The sequence below is a fragment of the Syngnathus scovelli genome, chromosome 12 (assembly GCF_024217435.2).
Source record: "Syngnathus scovelli strain Florida chromosome 12, RoL_Ssco_1.2, whole genome shotgun sequence".
Taxonomy (NCBI): Eukaryota; Metazoa; Chordata; class Actinopteri; order Syngnathiformes; family Syngnathidae; genus Syngnathus; species Syngnathus scovelli.
The window spans coordinates 3897808-3918284 of record NC_090858.1 but is presented as its reverse complement, the minus strand read 5'-3'; the positions used below and the strand labels follow the sequence as shown (position 1 = coordinate 3918284).

Below are 20477 nucleotides of genomic sequence, written 5' to 3'. Positions count from 1 at the left end.
ATACTTCAAAATCCAACTAAATTCTCCCCCATTTGCACGCTCCTTGCCCGCCGCTTTCTGATTTTTTTCCAGGCCGATGGCTGAATGCCTCCAACATGCTTGCTTGGAATTGAAAAGTCACCAGCTAATCAAAGATCACATTTCATTTGCCTGCAAAGTGAGACGTTGACGTTGCGCAATTAATCATCTGCAGACGTTTGCAGCGAAACGCATTGTAAATAAAAATAATAAATAGTGTCGAAAGAAACATTCTGGATGACTCCGGAAGTTCAGTCCGGACGTGATGGCGGTCACGTCTCCTCACGTGTGTATGCGACAGGAAGTGAAAGTGTGAGGTGAGGCTTTTTGTCTCCGGGATTGGCTATATTTAAAACTTTTCCTTTCGGACTAATTTGCTTCCTCCAACGTCCTCTGAGCTCTTTCACACGGCGAGATAGAAAAGTGACACACTTGGGTGGGAACTCCTGTCTGGGCTTGTGTCTGTGTATGTGTGTGTGTGAGAAACATATTTACAGGTGCCGAGGACACTTGTGACAGGTTTCCAGTGAGAGCACAGAATCCATCTTCCCTCCATCACACTTCTGCTTCCAGTTCACTCGTTCTCATTCTCCCGTTGTGCAATGCTGTCAGTCAGGAGAGCGCACTTTTGCTTTCGGAAGCCATCAAAATCTAGCGGAAAATATCAGATACAAAGGAAGAGGTGAAATTACTTTTCTCACTTTGTCTTGCATAACATGAGGGGAAAAAATGTACACAAGAAATTGTACAAATACTTGGACGACTGTTTATATTCAAGGAAAGTTGAAGTGAGGTGAAGAGCTTCATTTAGTCAAATGTAGTGCTTTACCGCTATCTTGTGGCATCTGGAGGCAATCGTAAACTTTTTTGGGCTTGGCTCAATTGATCGAGGATATTCCAGGTCTTGAAAAAACATTTCGTATCCAGATTGTTAACATCTTGCGCATCATTATGGCTACACGGGCTCCCCCTAGTGGTACACAAATGAATCACTGAATTAAATGCTCAAACTGTAGTTCAACTTATTTTTGTATGGCTTTTTTATTATATATTTTACTTTAATTTTCCAGCCTTGGACTTTTACAAGACTATGGTGCACTTCCCGTAAACTCTGAACAAAGTCAGAGCAGCACGGCATGGTAAGCATTTGCTAAATGCTTCATTTCAGCCGAGCACAATCTCGAAAGGGGCACCTGTTTGTGTCCCGCCTTTGCTGCCAAGTTCAACACAAGGACCAATTTTTTTTTGTCCTCCTTTAGTAGCAGCCTACAAATAAAATGAAGCTGCATACACACAAACATTTAAATTAAAAGTCCAGCCAATCGCTGTGAGTCATTCTGCATTCTGTATATTTTTTAATTACTTTTATTAAGTTCTCAGAGAAACATGACATCAATGTTTCATTGATGTTGTGGCGCAGTGGTTTTTAATACACAGCAACAATCAATAAGGCTTTTGTTTTTTAAGTCGACCGGCTTTTAAAAGGCGGACTGTAGTGTGTCTAACATTAACAATGCCGAGGTTCAATTTGTTTAGTTTGTGTTGTGTGTGTTCTTTTTAAAATTGGTTTATGATTCCCAGAATGTGAAAATCCACCCTCAATTTTCTCCAATAATGTTATCAAACTTAAAGCTGTCCTAAATAAATTCTCCATTCTCTGACTGCTTTTTTCTATTAACTTGCACAGCTTCCAGGAAGTAAGGACATGTTCTTGCTCATCTCGGCAGGAGGGAAGCACTCCTCGGATGGTGCTGGATGAACAAAGATGATAAATGTACATTGGAAAGAAAAGCCCAATGTGCTTTCGGATGACCTTGGAGTCAGGTGAGCGCAGCGGATGACTCTAAATAGCATCGAGTAGGGGCCTATCAAACTCCAGCTTAAGCCCCGCCCCTTAGCTCCAAACTCTCTTATGACCACTTCTCAAGCAAGCGGGTCACAGTGCACTTTCAGTTTCAACTTTTTTTTGCGTGCATGTGTGTATTGTGCATTCCTTGCACGTTGTTCTCAGGCTTTATTCTTTACACCATTAGCAAGTCACCCGTCTCCAAATCCCCCCCCCTCCCCCTCCCCAGTCCAATCGCTCTCCTGCACACGCCTGCAGGATTTACTGTAGATCCCTGATATATTATGGACCGGACCGGGGTGTTGGGGGGGTAGCACACAACAAACGCTACTCGCCATTTATATGACACACTTGCAAGATCACACACTGGGGGTGATTACAGTGGTCGAACAACACCTCCAGGGAGAGGCTAGCCGCTTGGCGGGAGCACAAAAAATAAAAAGATTCTGAGTCAGAGTCCCCCTCCCCACACACACACACACCACCTCCCTTTTCTTCCATGTAGCGTCTTGTAACAAATTACAGCAAGCCACCACTCCCACCCATGCTGGGAGTCTATTAAATCCTGCCTTGATATAATCGAGGACTTGTGTCTGTTCTATTGGCATGATGACGCTTTTAATTGAGTTTGAGGGCAAACTTCATCAAGGCGCTTCCTATGCACGAGCGAATAAAAGACGCTCGCATGACCGACCGCGTTATAAGTTCGATGAAGATGTTTCCGTGGTGATGACGAGGCGTCGCGATGAAAAGTTGACGTGTGGTGCTCAATATGTTGAACTAACATGCTTGAAATAGCAAAAGATGTCAAGGTCACACATGGGAATTATTTTTGTGTAGTTGGACAAGTTATAATATTTTTTATGTGTATATAAAACTCAATAATATGTGAAATATGAATAAGATGGCTTGCATATTCATGGCAAGTTTTGTCAAATCCAAAAGGGTAAGCAAATTGAGTGTCGGGGATCCGCAGTATTAGCCAACAGCGTTAGCTAATGCTAAAAATATATTTTGGCAGAGTGGCGGGTAGGATTTCTGATTTCAAAGGAACAATTAAGATCTTGCAATGTTTGAATGGATCTTCCTGGCTTTGTGCTTCATCCCCACGAGGCGGCGTCAATCAAACTGGATGTGACTCACCCACAAAGCTAATGAGGCAGAAAATCAAGTTGTTTTGCGTCTTTGATAAATATTAGCAGAGGTTTGTTGTTTATTACACTCCTAATGTAACAAAAAACTACTTTCAAAACTGATTTGAAAAAAGAAACAACAACAACAACAAAGAAGCAGCCCTGTGTGCAGTTTAAAATGCGTCAAGCTAGGCAATAAATTAAACGTATGTTAATTCCGTCATGGACGCACACATAATTAGCGAAGGTAATTTTATTTTTACACGGCAGCGCGGACATGGCCTCCGGGAGTTATTCCACATCAGTGTAAACAGTACACGCAAATAAGTACTGTACACACCAGCAGACATTTTAATCTTGACGCTAATAATCATTTGGAGTTTGGAAGGTCAAACCGTTGCTGCTTATGCTAATTAAGCTCTATATTATGTGTGTGTGGGTGGGTGTGTGTATGTGTGTGTAGGGGGGGGTCAGTTTCGCCAGCATATTCATACACAGAGAGACCCACGCTAACATAGTTGTCTGTCAAAACAATGTCTTCCCAAGAATATCTATGGAGAAAAGTATTTTCAAAACATGTAATTAGACACTTTCATATCGCATCCCTTTATTACGTACGATATAAGGTACTCATATACCGTATGTCGCTAAAATGACAGCGTCTAGGTAATCACTACTTTATAAAATAACAGAGTGGCCGTCATTCCGTAACACCGTTAGTCATCACTGAAGACGGTGAGGAAACAGGCTAGTAAGCTAACTTCGGAAACCATCGCTAGCCAAAAACAGATCCACACAAAAACAAGAAGTTTCTATTCATGTTGGACTGTATTTTCAAGTACATTTGAATGTATTTTAAAATACCAAAGTATTTGAAAGTACTTTTTTGAAAGTAATACATTTTTGCAAATACATAAGTTTTTTTTTTTTTAAACCGCTAGCGTTAGCCTCCATCCCGCCACACAATCACTGACATTCTCATAACATTTGCATTTTGTCTAAATAAAATATTTCTTCAACTTAAAGTTTCATCTTCTGCATTATTCCGAGTGCATCCGGCTCGCAGTTTAGACATCATTCATATGGATGGAAAAAGACACGCTTGACCTCAGATTAGCATATATGGTAACGACTACGGCGACCCAGATGAATTTAAGATAATAGCGATCAATAGGACAGCGCTGCGGTGTCCTCGCTGCGGATGTATGCTGCCGCTGCTGCTTCTGAACACGCTTCATTTTGCACCACGCGTTCTTTACTGTCTGGCAGAAATGAAAATGCAACCATAAAAAAATAAATAAATAAGTAAGCATCTATAAGTACGCCGCTGCACAGCAAAGAGTGATTGCAAGAGCAGGATCAGCGTTGTAAAAAAAAAAAGAACATTCAAATGTGCCAGCATTGCTCACTTTTAAAAGACAAACATACCCCTAATAAAAACACATTCTTTTTTTTTAAGAATTTAAACAAGAGAGACTTTTGTTCAAGTTATTTGGAGGACTATTTTTTACTTTTAATTGAGTCTTAGGCCTGTGCACCAGGTTTCGATCTTGCGAATGATTAGCGAATTAATTTCCTGTTAGCTTCCTGCTCTCTTCTAAATGAACGGACAGAAAAAGTTGAGCTTTAACTGCCCCCCAAAACTAGTTTGAAGTGTGAAGGAGTGATTTCTATCTTCCATAACGTAGTTGGTAGCTGAAATGAGCATACATTGTGTGCTTTTTTTTTTTTTTTTTTTGCTATGATAGCGGAATTAGCTTCTACAGCAACCCTGTGTGCTGGATGCACAGAATACAAAGGAGCGGGTTTGTTGCTATTCAGCACACAAACGTTAACGGCGGACATCTTGGCATGGATCAAATTCATTGTTGTGCTGATCATGGGTTTAAGTCACAAACAACCCTACAGTTGTTGCTTGAGCGGGACATGCCATTTTTTGACCTTCTGGACTTCACCGACCTTCATCTGAACGCATTCTCAAATGCTCGAATTTTGCTTTTATTGCAACTCAATCGGGTGCATATTGTCTTATTTGTTCACGTTAAATAACTTAGTGCTTGGGGTTTTCTGTACGCAGGATGCTAGCTGTAAACTAATTTGCAATCACAAGATCGGAAGTACCGTTACGTTATGAACCGAATGTGAGTAATTAATTATTTGTAAGTAACATGACTCTTACTCGAATAAAGTTTTGGGCGACTATACCCACCTCTGATTATCACCGGCTATATGCGTTAGCGCTAGTGCTAGGCTATTCTCTCAGGCGCATGACAACACCCGCAGGTACTGCAGCTCAACTTTCCTCAAGTTGCAATGAAGACAAATCCAAGTTGCGACATATCCATAATTCATTATCATTATTTCTTCCACGCTGTCAGACAGCGGCGTATTTGGAGTTCAAGGGCAAAGATGAAATGATAGCACAAAGGGCTGGGATAGCTCACAATGGTAAAATGGCATTATATCTCTTCCTTAATGTTTAATCAACGGCGTCGCCGAGCTCTCTCGGTCGACTCCATTTCAATAACTCTGCCTGCGTTTGCTCGCGGCAGCTATTCCGTATGTAGTGGGGACAATAAAGTGTTTACGCATGGCGGGGACTCACCTTCTTTTTGAGGACAAAAAAATCCACTTTATACGACATAAATCATCATTTTGTTGCGAAGGCTTGTTGTAGCGAGGTGCATTTACTTTTGGGGGCATAAGAGAATTGAAATCAACATGCTGTACGTCCTCTCAAGTGCTCGAAATGTATTTACGTGCGTGTGTGTGTGCAGTTGTATACGTGACCAGCTTAGAATTGAACATTCTTTCAGAGATGTCCTAGAAACTTTCCACCACCGCCTTGCCGAGAATCGCCAATTAAAACGTCAATGCTAAAACCAGCAGCCGGGACAATAATAGACTTTTCTCCCACTGACGCAATAAGTTCCGCATGCATATTTCATAATTGCTTCACCAAGTTCAATTAATGGATTCGCTCCTCTCATCCTCCAAAAGCGGCTGCAACAAACTTGGTCATCCCCTTGACGTGTCCGCGCTCGAGTGGATTTCAAAAAGCCAGACTCTTCAAAATATTAGGGATAAAAAAAAAAACACGTATTAAAAGAATATGATTCTAACAGTGTCGAAATGTTTTTCTTTTAACAATGGCGTTCTTTTAGCGCTTGTTACTCTTACAGCTCTGCTACCTGTCTTTTTCCACACACACTATAGAGAAAATATTATACGGCTGCTCCCGTCATCAAACTGAACCGAATCATCAGAAAGCAATCCTCAGTTGACTTGAGTGAATTTACTGGCAGCAATTAGTCTGTAGGATGGTCCAATTGGAACTGTAGTGGTTTCATCTGCGGAGGTAAAGCCATCTCGGTGGCTCAGGAGGTCGACAAGCCATTTCATCTTAGGACTCGCTTCCTTTTCTCTTCAGGAAAACATCTCAAATGCATTAATCAAACCAAATGTACTTGGGAGAGTACAAGGGCTCCGCTGGAAGCTGATTGGTCGGGACGTTGTAATGCCATGGCCGCACAGTATTTTTTGACAAAGGAGATATGTTTTTGACATACTTACGGAAAATTGACATTTTAATGGCTGGTATACAATTAGGTGATTATATGGAAGGCCTGCACTCCCGTTCAGATTGAACATAAACAAGTGCAGTTGATATAAAAAGTGTACAAATGCCTGGTTTAACCTTGGTTTCATAGAAATATAACAAACTCGCCCCACAATGGAATATATCATCACGTGCATCCCAATTATAATAGGGTGTGTACACAAATGCAACCACATTATCGCAGTCATTTTACTTCCACTTGACCTATATCAACATTAATGGTGAAAAAGGTTTATCAAAAAAAAAATAATAATAAAAATAGCATTTGAATGGGGTGTGTAGACTTTTGTATGCGTCGTATCGGAGCTCATTTTTCCACTTTCTCACTGCCCCCAGTTGCATGGTAACAAAAGCCAATCTCATTTTTGTGGCAGGGAATACAGTCTGTCAATTGCATGGGCAGGACCAGCTCCTTTATAATCCGCTACCTTCAGCAAGACCAAAAAAAAGGGTGTAAAGTGTGCAATAATTCTTGATCCTTGCGCTATTGAGAGGAAAACCAGGGCACAGACTTATTAATACATTCGGAGACTGTTTTAAAGGCGCAATTTGTCTTTCCTCATTGTTTGCTAGTAGCGCTTTCATCAATACTCTATTTGTTTTGCACTTGTGTTGCCTGAAAAGTGTTTTGTCTTGAAGAATAAAGCCCGCTCAAGCCTGGAGGCTTATCACAATGCAGCGCGTAGCCCTCTTGCCGACTTTTAAGATTTCCAAATGGGAGGTCATTACGCTTGACGAGAAAATATCGCCATCATTTCCCTTTTGAAAGCAGCCAGCCAAACACAAAACAAACAAGGCGAGGCATCACAATATATGAGGCAACATGGCAGAGGAAGATTATGTTCTCTCGGCAGGTCTTATTTAGATGTCTGCGCCGGCACATTAGCGCTTTATTCTCTCCCGCATTGTGGCAGCCCGTACGGCTGGCTGACGTTTTAAACGCATCGCCGCAAGTGTGCGCTATTTACATTGCAAATGGCTCCGGCGCTAATTAGCGCACGCACGTGTAAATATTTTTCTTTTAAGTGCACCGGACCATTAATTCCGCATCATGCGTCGTTAAAATAAAAAGATCGTAAACTTGTTAGATTTATGAGATTAATTGCGCGTGGACCTCTCCCACGCTCTTAAAATAAGGGAGGTGGGGAAAAAGGAGACGGATGAGGCTCTATCAGGCAGTTTCCATATTGCTTCGCTTTAATGTTATGTAAAGCGCAGCTCTCTGAGTGGCAGTAAATAGTCGACTGGTACAAAAAGTGCCTGTGGCTGTGCAGTTTAAAAAAAAAAAAAATTGTGCTGATGGTGTTCAATCAATAGTCATGGTTGTAATAAGTGTCTCTAGCGCGGGGATGAGCGACATAAATGCCGGAGGAGGCCGCAATTTTTCATCAATCATACTGAGGGGAAACGAGGCAGCATAAGACCCAGTGTAAGTGCAATTAAGACATGCCTGCCATCTAGTGGTGAGTGGTGATATTACAGTGTAAAACTAGTCCCCTCCAGCATTACAGCAATTTTTTTTTTCAATGTTTAATGTTTTTTCTGAATTTGTTTTTGATTATATTGATGGTATAAAAATGTTAGAAGTAATTTATCTTGTTTTTTTTTGTATGACCAAAACCTGTTAGTTTAACAGAGGTGTGTAGACTTTTTCTACCGACTGTATTCAGCGTTTTTTTTTTTTTTCCGCAGAATCTGAGTACTTTGCCTTATCAGGCGCAAGTCTTATACGCGCTAACAAGGTATCAACACTGTGAATAGATTTTAAATGGCAGTGGCACGCCTCCAAAAACGCCTCCCTAAACTGTGAAGGTTAGCCGACTGGGGAGGGCGGTGGTCTCCCCCGCACCCCAAGTCAATTTGTGTCCCGCGTCTTGGCCTTTTAGTCCTCAAGCTGTTTGATCGAGCTGTGCCGGCACCACCGTCTGCTCTTAGTCCTCAAGCTGTTTGATCGAGCTGTGCCGGCACCACCGTCTGCTCTGCCGCTTTGCCGTTTTGCTGCTCGGGTCGCTGAGCAGAGCCGGTCGCCTCACTTCGGCGGTCGGGTCGTCCTCTGAGGCCCGAGCTGTTTTCATACGGCTCATCGCTTTTTTTCTTTCTTTCTTTTTTTTTTTTTAAGACGTTAGCTCTGGAAGCAAAAACATGTCAACATTGATTTAAAAAGCCAAGCTTGCGTGTTTGAGTGTGAAAATGTTTCATTTTGTTTGGAGGGAAGAACAAGTCTCGAAATAAACAGTACACTAAAGGTTTGCCGATTTATCCACACTACCACCCGATGAAAACAAAGTTACGCTAACTTCCTTAGCATTAGCTTGAAGACACTGGTTTCCGAGTTTTAAGCGCAAAGGAAAACAAAATATTTGTCAATCAAGCAGTTTCATTCATTTTCGTCTTTGATAAGAAATTGGTTACACTGCCAACTACTGGCCTGGCATGCACATTGCAGCGTTTCTCTATAACGTAAACAAATACCAAATGAACAAAAAAGAAGTCACCCTTTCATATAGTATAGTTGCCCAACTAAGTTCCATTGTGTCTGAGAGAAATAGCATCTTAATTTTCATTTTCCTTTCTTCTGATTTAACTGTGATGAATATTTTATCAGTCTTTTATTACAACCTTCCCTCTAGTGAAGCTTTGTAAAGTTTCTTCTCCTTCAAAACGCGGTGGAGTGTTATTCCTGGCTTTTTCCAACCCAGAGGTCCGGATCCTCGCGGACACGTGTTCTAGTCGCAAAATGATGTCGGCGTAGTATAAATGAGTGATTCCAAAGTAAATATGTAGCATGTTCCCGCGTAGCCAATACCAGATTGACGGCTCAAATCGTCGGCTTTGCGTAATGGCTCTCGAGATGATAATGCTGAAAAGATTTACTAGAATAATTACAAGTTGTTGCTGGAGAATAATCGCAGCAATTGTGTTTCATCTGCTTGCTGTGAGTTGAGCGGAGGAGATGGTGTTTTTAGATCCTCTAATTGCTTTTGCAACAGTAAACAGTTCAAATGGGTTCTCAGAAATGATATATGCACGCGTGGCAGATTGTGTTTGGATTGGAGCGAATACAGAAACACGTTTATATTTGTCGATAGCGCTTATACGTACATGCGTAGTTGTATTGGTAGGATGCACGATGGACCTTGGCTTATATAGGACTTACCTTGAATGCCAGATGATCAAAAGCACGAACATTTTAAATTATCATTTTAATTGCTCGACTCGTAGGCTTCGAGTCCTTCAACGATGAACCTGCGGTAAGTTTTCCCGATTCTGCGGTTTGACTTTGATTCCGAGAAAGTACGGTTTGAATTGCTTTTAAGCTTATCGGAAGGAGGAGACCTTTGGGCTTTTTGATTATTTTTTGACATTTAAAAGATGGGAAATGCCGTATGGCCATGTTAAGAGTGTCAAATAATGAAGTAAACAATAACAAGGCCGAAGGGAGGTTTTTGATTTTCGCTCCAAACTTACATGTCAGCTCGGGATGGGTTTTTTAGATTTCAAAAAGCACAGATTGTTCAATAGTTGTTCTGTTGGACTATTGTTGAATTGATAATGTTTTATATGGCGGTGAGAAACAGCAGCATGCTCTTGTTAGCATCAAGCTAATACTGTGCTTTCAGGTATAGACAGTTGAAGTCAGTTTCTCATTTTTGCCGCTTGAACCAAAAATAATATTTTTTCCTTTGCTACTGTTGCTTAAAGTTGGTTGTCCTCTAATTTAATCTCACATTTTTTATTCTTCGTCAGTCACATATTGGTTGTTGTTCTTCGGACGCGGTGGTTTCTTGAAAATTCAAGGTACCAATAGGGCTGAGGTTATGTTGCCGTCAGGTCAAAGTGACAATTTAAAAACAAATATTTTTATATTTGAGTGAAAACTGCAAATTTGCATTTAAAAACAATTCCACCTATTGTGGTTGCTCCTTTAAGGACCCGTTGAGTCCATTTGAGTGTGAAAGTCACATGCTCCTAAGACTGCTCAAAATGAAAATGGCCTTAATAAAACTTTCCTCTCTTTACTGCACACTATATAAAAAGCAACGAATTGAATAGACTGCTACCAGCCTGGAGAAGTTTGTCAGGATTCATCAAGAACTCTGGATCAGTGAATCATTAAAGAGCCCAAAAGTGGGTCAGCACCAAAACGTTAAGCATGTAAAATATATCGCGGTGAATTTTCAAGACTTAACGGAATAACTTCCCCACTCGTAATCGAAACGTCGGGGCAAATAGGTCTCGTGAACCGATGCTCTCGGAACCCGGAATAACCGTTTTCACGGGAATAAGTTCACTTCGGAAGACCACCTAAGTCCAAGTACCTGTAATTTCCATTTATGTCAACAATAGGCAACATTTTTATCGACTTGCTTTATTGAGACGTAACTACGGAGCCATCGTAATGAGGCCTTTGGGGAATACGTAGCCATTATTCATAACGCCTGTCTCCGAGTACGGCGGAACGTCAGAGCGCCTTATGTTCAATAATTCTTCAAAAACTTCTTGAACACGCGTCGCGCCCAGCACGGAGCCCTTCGCCACGTTGAATACAGTTAAGAGTCAGCGACGGGGGGCGCTGCGACGCCTGATGCGATGAGAATGAAAGTGTTTGAGGAATGGCGACGATCATCATCTGCCCCGAGACTCCGGAGCGGGCTGACATTTTGATTTCTTCCCCGGGAGCTTGACGTTAATGATTTGACTTTGGATTGGGAGGGGCCGTCACAGAGTTGCGGCCTTATGAGTGCAATTTCCGTCCCTGGGATGAAAGCGCATCGATTGCCCTCTGATGGTTTTATATGGGGGGGGGGGCTGCTTTCATCCAGACAGAGATGTTATTGAACTGCGTTTGTCACTAATGTCGGCCTGATTCTGTGTAACTATATCAGCGTGAGTGCAGTCAATATGCCACACTCGCGTGTATGATAAAAGTAGTTCATTAGCGCAGATTGCCAGGCACGCCGGAGAAGGACGATCATTTCATATTTAAAATAGAAAGCAAGTCAGCCAATGAATGACGGGAAGACGGCAGGCAGGAGCGCAAATAATCATTTTCTATTCTCTCTCGAATTGATTTTTAGAATCACAATTATATCAAGCCTTCTGACTTCACGTCAGGGAAGTTTCCCTCCCCGCTGAACTCCCAGATTCCGTTTTTCCCGTCATGAAGGTCTTTCCGTGTGTCAGGCTGGATTTAGCAATCCCCCACAGTTTCTTTCACAAAGCCAGTGGGGGGGTTTGCTTGAGTTATACATTTAGATTTTTATCAAATAATTCTCCTGGGAAGTCCAAACTTTTGATATTAACACGCTTTGGCGGTATCTGTGGTGAATCACTCGTAACTAAAATCAACTTGACACGATTTTCAACCCCAAGAGAATAATTTTTTGGGGACTCTGAAGCGGAACCGATAAGATACAATCTTGATGAATTGGCTGATTTTTGGAAATTTCCATTAATAATTCATTGATTATGAGAAATATTCTCAGTTTGAGCCAAAATTTAAAAAATGGTTGCAACTTTTCAGCAATATTTCCACTCAAAGTCTGAAGTGATTTATAATCCAAGTACAATAGCCCCGCTATAAATATACAAAGACTGCATTTGATTTACCCCACTAAATCCTCTGGGGACTACAGGAGCACGTCACGGTTGGCCCGTGCAAGCTTATTTAAATATTTCCCCTCCCTGTGTCAACTATAAGTCATCCATTTTTAATGTCTGTATAGCAGCAGCAACACCCCCAAGGGAGGCTTTACGTCTCGAATAATACGTCATGATACAGTTCACGCTATCTCATTAGAACATGGAATCTATGTTCAAACGTAAAGAAAAAAAAAAAGAAAAAGCGCTCTCCAGGGAGTTTCTGTTATTTTATCTGATATGCATGTTAGGGAGTCGTGTGCTTTCGAACTGTCGTCTTTGTAAAAGATTACATTCTTGCCGTCAAAGCGCAAAGATAAAAAGAATGAAACATTCTCTGCATCCATGTTAACGATTTAAAATAAAATAAAAAGGTTATTAGAATGACAGGGTATCTAATATCTATTTATCGTACCGTTGAGTTTTGTTGCCATGACGACCGGGGGTGGAGCAGGAGCGACAAAGTGAGCGGATACTCAATACGCTATAATTAGAAAAGCCAACATCGGCTTATTGAACTGATTTGCATTTTCACTTGTGGAGGCAGCACTTCATCGCCAACACTTGCAAATTTCATTTGATCACTTCGTGTCGAAGCACGCGAATACAAATCCATTTGTTATTTTTATGTAAACTCAATTTCTGCTCACATGGGAGGTACTGCGCTGGTACTTGCCTTTAAACAAAAATTCAATCTAGTTAATCAATTTATACGCTCGGTTTGAAGTGAGGCAGTGTCATTCGATCTAAATGACTGAAAATGGGGGCCGGCGAAGCGGGCTGGTGGGTAGGGGGTTGGGGGCAGAACCCCACCAAGCGATATTCAGCACCCAAACAAAGACTGCCGAGTGTGCACGTTTGCCTGAGGGAGGCTTGACCTCTGCTCCTCGACAGTAGAAATGTAAATATGGAACATGACCGACTGGCCTCTGCAATCCAAATTAGAGCGCCGCGAGGTGAGCTAGGGGCCAGGAGGGGGCCAAGCACATTACAGTGGTATAAATATAAGCCCGTATGCGTGTCAAGAGGTTTAATTAATTCCTTCATTACAATACTTGAGCAGAGCTGATTTGGGAAGAAGTGACAGTTCCCCTCAAAAACATCCAGAAGAAAAAAAAACAAGCGTCTACCTAATGGTCTGGATTCAAATCAGCGCAAATGATGTTTGCACAGCATGCTAAAGGCGACCACCCATAGGACTTTTTTTTTGTTTTGTTTTTTTATCCTGCCCAATCCAATTTGCACTTTTGTTCCTAAACCCTCTTTTTTTTTTTTATTGTTATTTTTTTATTTTTTATACAACCCTCACCCTCATCTCCCAACTAAGACCCACAATCTCCTCAGATCTCGAGAGGCTTAATCAGTGTCTGTGTCAGACTACTTCATGGCAGCCTTCGGCCGCGGCGGATATTATCCATCTTTTTCTCCTAACAAATCTGTCAATCCACTCGACAGGAAATGAAAGTTTTCCATTTTGCAGACGAGCAAACGGTTTGCATCACGGCCAGACATAAATCCCAGCGTTAAAAGTAGGCCTCGGTGACACTCTGAGGTGAAGGCAAAAGAAAATAACAGCAACAAAAAGCAATATGAGGAATAAACTATTACAACACATGCAATAGAAATGGGCTAGCGCTTGCTTTGATTTGTCCCAATTTACATAAACCCTCCCAACTATGCTTTTAATAAGTGATCCTCACCCAGGGAGTTGCCGGAGCGTGGCTTATTAGCATATTGCACACAAGTCGGAGTGAGAAAGACAAGAGAAAGGGAAAAGTGGCGCGAGGGCAAATTGGAAGAAGACAACCAAGAAGATATGTGTCCAAATAGACCTGTTTGTTTTCAATTTTACCCAAACTCAAATATAATCCTTTACGAGGCCCACACTAATTAGCTAATGGCTTCGTTGCTGTATAGCGCCCCCTTGTGTTTTTTGACAATGTGGGGAGAAGGGGAAAGATGTGACAAAAAGCAGCAGAGCAAGAACCGCGGGAGGCTAATGGCTCCTCGGGGCACTGATGGACTCAGATGAAATGTGTGCCATAATCCAATATTATTTCCCAAAATATATTTGATAGCTCATGGTGCTTTTATTGTCCTTTTCCCCCCGTGGTGTTTGCAAAATCTGAATAAAAGCATTTTTAAAGCAGTCACATGAGAATGCATTGTAGACGTCATCACGTCTTTACACACTAGAGGGGGCTAAATCATTGCATGAAGTGGATTCCTGTCACTGGGAGAGAAGGGGGGAAAAAACAGTATTGACGAAAAACAACAGGACAAAACAGAATGAGATCTTCAAGCTGAGCGCCGAAAGAAGTGACTTTGACTGCTTCGTGAAAGAATGAGTCCAGTAAAAAAGATAGAGTGCCGCAGGTTGGCACCTCTGGGGCCTGCGAGCCATAAGAGGGAGAGCCAGCTAATTTGTCACAACCTTCATTTGCATGTGTTTCAAAAGGCACTATGCAAAAAGAAAGAAACTAATTGGTGCTTCTCTGAGTGTGCGTACGTGTATGTGTGCCTGCTGGATATTGGCAGGAACAGGAGCACAGGGTATATTGTTTAATTGCCTTCCAAGGGGAGAGAGATGGAGGAAAAAAATCTCATTAGCCAGAAGAGCAGAATTGGATTTCATAGTAAAAGACACCTGAAAATCAGCACCTGAGTGACCATGCTCACATTTTGCCGGGGGGATAAAAAAAAAAAAAAAAAAACATTCTGATTGTGAAGTTTCAATGACACTTGGAGGAGATACGCCGCCGCTCACGTACAGCTATCTTAGAGGTTTAAACGAAGTTTCCTCATTGATATTTGTGTCTCAATTCTTCATCCCGCAGCATATTATTTTTAATTACATACTATACAGTAACATTTAAAGTCACTCTTAAGTGAAAATAAAACTCTTGAAATTTTTAATTTAATAATTTAATAAATCAAATTTAACTGACTGAGGAAAAAAAAAGTCAAATATTTAAAATGAAACGGTAAAATCAAGTTGTTCTCTCTGCTCTCAAACACTGTCAATTTCAGGTCTGGATTCATCATAAAGCGATTCATTTCAAAATGTCTCAGAGGTCAATGGACATTTTTCACGTGGTTCTCCAAACCCTGTGGGGTCATTTCACTGGTTGTAATGAAGCAACACTGTTCATTTCCAACAATATCATTTGAAACATCCACACACATTGTTCGAGTTTACTCGTGTTTTCCTTTAACTCCGCAAAACATCTGATCTGTTTTAATGTAAATCTCCAGTGATTAATATCTTTCCCCGCACACTTTGTGTAGGATCTTATCTTTTAAATGAGTCACAAAAAGCAGAGTATTTTCATTTTGGTAACTTTCCAAGTCGCGGCGTAACATGAAAGAGGTGCGGAGGGCGTCGTTGCGTCCAGCACGTCCGTGCTCACTACGTTATCTGTCGTCAGCACATCTGTTTTTACTCACAGTGTAAAAATGACTTCATCTCCGCATGTAAACACACACTCGGATTAAATCAATTCAAATCAACAACAGGCATGTGGCTGAAACAAGTAACGGGGGCTGCGCTATGAAGCCTGGAGCAGATAAAGTGAAGGTCAAAAAAATAATTAAAAGAAATCCATGTACTCTCCCAGACTACAGGCTAACGGCACAAAATGAGGCCCCCGTAACCCCCCTCACCCCCACCCCGTCTTGTTCCTCATTAATCACACTAACAAGAATGTAGCTTCATCACCAACGAGGAAGATAAGAAATTTTCTGCGGTGTCATCCTCGGTTGTCATGGAAACCAGTTCCAAATAGTTCATCAAACACAAAATGGGCTTTTGTTACCGGCTACTTTTCCTGTCTAGATATTTACATCCACACGCCCAACACTGTTAATATGGAGTGTGTGTGTATACACAGACGTATACACAGTAGTTAACATACATATACAACATGAAGTATACGGCTCAAATATTCTAGAAGTACCCTTTAAGGAACCATACTTGGTGAGTTAAGTGGGTGTTAAAAATGGACCAAACATTTCTCGGAGTGAGGCACCCACCATTTCTTCTTGACAGTTAGCTTTGGATTTAAGCGTGCTAGCTTAATGTTGGCACATAATGGGAAACACCATAGAGAGGCTAACATCTGTGTTTTGGCATTAAAGCTAAGTCTTTTTGAACACTAAACAGTGAAGCGACACACAGAGAGAGATAATATAACAAGACTCACAGGAATATATTCTTGATCCTCTGTGAAGATTAATATTACTATTATATAATTATAATGAGCACAATTTAAGGTCCTATGTTTCATACAGCTCTTTGAGATTATGCAAGTGCTCAGGCCCAAATCTGAAAATTTACAACAAAGTTCCAACTTTCCCAAGTACTGTTGTTGACACGGGAGCAAAAAAAATGCACACACACACGTCATATACACTCAAGAGGTGCTCACGGTGACAGTGACAGCTCATAAATTTGGGCGGCTTCGTACTCGCTCAGCCGAGCGTGCGAGCGTGTGATGGAGCATCTGTTTAACGCAACAAATGGAAAATGAAAAAAAAGAAAAGAACGGTGAACGAGACACTCTGCGCAGCCTCATCCCAAATTGTAGCTGATAATGGACACTGCCGTGGAAAATCCCAGACGAGGAAAAAGGCAGAGCGACTAGCGAGACTATCAACATTAATTTGACGGAATCGTGTTTAACCAAGAGTGACATGAGCGCAGCAGTCGTCGTTGTCGTGAAAGCGGGCGGGGCAGCGGGAGGATGGAAGACGGAGCTCATTTGTATCGAGGAGGAGGCGAGCTGTCAGCCAGCTGGGCCTTCACCTTGCTGACAAGCTCGCCATGACTGCCGCACGCCACATCTGCTTCCTCAACACGCCGATCGATAACTTTGCAGCCCGACGTCATTCATGCTGAATGTCACCGGGACGGTCTTACACTTGCTGGACACAACATTGGACCACCCACCCAACCCAAGGACAAAAATGACGTTCCAGAACCCCCCCCCCCCAAAGATTGATGGAAATCGGTGCAGTACCGACCATATTTATTTTATTATCTAAATATATTGTAAACCTTTATACGCAATACCGATGCAAAATACATTAGATGTTAAAATTTATCAATGGAATAAATCGATAGACTAATCAATTAGAAATATTTGAGTGACAGCGCCAGAGACTATGGTTATGTTTTTTTGTCCACTTGGGGTTGCCATCCTCACATTCCACACAGCTGAATCTGTGACTTGGAATGGGCTTTAAGAGGCGGAGCCTAACCGGCCTGGTGAGTGACGTGGGAGTCAGTGAAGGAGCATGCAGAGTGGGTTGGCTATCAATCTATTTTTTCTTTCTTTTCTAATCTACCTATTCGACTCTATATAGCTAGCAATAATAAGATTGGACACACATTAGCATATACCTCATCGGTAGTACTGCAGACTGTAAAATGTCTTTTTGGGTCATCTTGACAGTGATGGACATAGTCATCAGTGTGTGGTCTTTAGAGACGATGTATCTCTGAGGGGCGTAGCAACATCAGCGAGGCTCTGTCGCTGCTGTTAATCAATGATGAGAAACACGCTGACCTTGCGATTGTTTGCCTCTAAGGACCGTTTCTCCTCGACTCTCTTCTACTCTATAAAATGACACCTTGGTTGTCTTCATCTATACGGATATTACTAACACACAACAAATCATTGTTATACAACGATAGATCTTACGATTTTAAAAAGATATTTTCCAGGTGCATTTGCCAGTAGTTACACAATGTACCAAAGTTTAGCATTTGTATATTTAAGGCTTGTAAAGTTGTCAGGTATTTTTGTGGTTTTGAGGTTGCAGTGATTTGTGTTTGAGGGGGAAAAGGCAATGAAGGAATTTGTAACATCTAAGCATTGCGAGTTTAGCTTAAAATAGTGCTGGAGGACAGCAGTGGGAAAACAAATCATTTACCAATATGGCATTACGATGGTGTATAGAAACAATCTTTATTTTTTTTTATTATAGTGTAATGGGCAAAAATACCTGGTTGTGATTAGAAGTGACAGAAACGCTATTAAAAAATAACAGTGGAGTTCCCGCTCGGAAAAGCTGACGCTAAGCAGAGCTGAAAACTCCTTCTCGCTACCTCGACTTTTAACTGCAGTAAATGTCGTCCATCTTGTGTCAGCCGGCCGTCAAAAAATCGATACGATTTTTGCCGACTGGCGTTGAAGATGGGACAATTGAGAGTCACCTAAGAGGTGTCACAAAAAAGAAAAATACCTGCAACGTGTCCAGCGGCACACTGATGCTACTTATTAGCACATCAAGACAGGAAGCGTCCGCGTCGCCGCCGCGTGCTAATAAACACACGCTAAGCGCTTTAATGATGCATTTCAGCCGAGCTTGATGGCCGCACTTATCACTGCTGATAAATGTCGCATTTATTCATGCTTTGTTTACGCCCCACGCCGGTTCACATTCCGACACGGTCTCGCCCACACACTTTACAGGCTCTATATTGGTGTAAACAGTTTAGAATAGCGTGCTAACAATGGGGTCGACTACAAACAGCTGCACCGTACGACACCGTGCAAATGCTAGTGGTATGCGCTGGGTTGACACCGTCAAAAGTTTTGGGTCACTGATGTGCGCTAGGGGTTAGCATAAATGTCTTGCAGTTTGCTGGATCTGGATTTGTATCTCAGCTCAGGTTGTACCGGGTGAAGACTGACTGTAATTTCTACATAGGTCAATGTGATTGGCCCAAATGGAATTTGGACCCAAAACTAAACAGCCAATCACTTTTAAGCATGATAATGAACTCAGTCTTACAATACATTCATTGTTCTACGACACTTGGGAGGCGATGTAAACACCCCGGACTCGTTGTTCCATGACATTTGGGAGGCGGTGTAAACACCCCGGTCTATTTTCCAACCACGTCATCCAATACAATTATATATTTCAAAATAAAAAAATAAAAAGGTAAATGATTGCAAGGCCTGTAGGAGGATTCTATAGTGTCAAACATGCTAAGATATCAAAGTGCTCCATCCTCATAGTTCTGCCTAATTAAATCACTCAAGTGACTCTTGTCTTAGGCATGTTAATCCTTTTGAAATCAAAAGTGAAACTGGATCTGCATGCGTCACACACTTACAGGCATTGGGTGTATTTAACAGAAGGAAATAATCCGCCTTGAGAAAGATGATTATGCTCAGTTTTGAGTCAATCGCCTTTCTGGGAGTTTCCTCAAGCCGAAAAAATGTGTCAATTTTAGCTAGCATGTATCCCGGTGAAAGCAGCATCTTGACATTTCATTTTTTGGAATCATTACTGAATTAGTGCAGTGCTTATATTTAAACTGTGTGATATAACAGTCATCTATAATATTATTAAATATACTTTCTAGGACTTAAGTATCAGACTACACATTTTTTTAGGTGCTATTAGCTGTTAAATGTTTGCGAATGCCTGTGTAAAGTAATTTGTCCAATTCGGTAAATGCATAATCAGCTTCTACATTTGACAAAACCGATGTTGGGCTTCCTTCCAGAAAATCTCACTAACCTGTTTTCAGGGTTTGGTCATGTGACGTTCAGAATGGAGCAACTAGTTATTACACTTTGTTTTTTAGATTTGTGTACTATTTATTGCAGATGAAACGATTACTGCGGTTGTAAAACAAAACAAGTGAAATCATTCTGTGAGTCCCTGGGAAAATAAAAACTTGGTGGCAAACACATGATCGATTAATCTTCCTTTGCCTCTCTTGTGCCCGTATGTGGTCCGTGTCTTAGTGAAGCCCCTCAAGTGAGGATCAGATGATTCTCTTGTGTTGCTTTGTGACTTTTTACAAACCTCAATGGTGTTTTTTGTTCGATGGAAGACGCACGTTACGGCCGGCTGTCAAGGCGGTGGCGCACGGGCCGCCCTCACCCCACCCCACCCCATCAGGCAGCTGTCGCAGCGCCAGGCGCCGGGCTTCAAATAATCCACAGTTGCAGGAGGTGTGTCAAATTGTCCACGACGTGTTCAGACCCATGAGAGAAAAGTTGGAGGCTTTTCAAGATGGAAATCGGCGTAAAACGTGAGCCTCGCATGGATGCCATTGTGTCTAAAATAATCATTCCTGGAAATTACTGACACAGCCAGTGAGTGGTGTGTTTTTAATTATTATTATAATTAATTTAAAAATATTCCGTCTTCTCCTGGACCTTTATGTATTAAAAAGAATACCGAAACAAAAAAAACA

General features: G+C 41.6%; 1 protein-coding gene across 2 annotated transcripts in view; it reads right to left on the bottom strand.

The window, feature by feature from the left end:
* Positions 1-20477, bottom strand: part of sorcs3b (sortilin related VPS10 domain containing receptor 3b) — a 79878-nt gene that overhangs the window by 45364 nt on the left and 14037 nt on the right. Inside the window, exons 1-2 of one of the 2 annotated variants that reach the window (XM_049737088.2) lie at positions 848-866; positions 514-669 (exon numbers count right to left, since the gene is read on the bottom strand). The gene's annotated coding sequence lies outside the window, so the exon portion shown is untranslated. Of the gene's footprint in view, positions 1-513; positions 670-847; positions 867-20477 lie in introns of those variants that run through there. The other variant, XM_049737087.2, reaches the window with a different exon arrangement.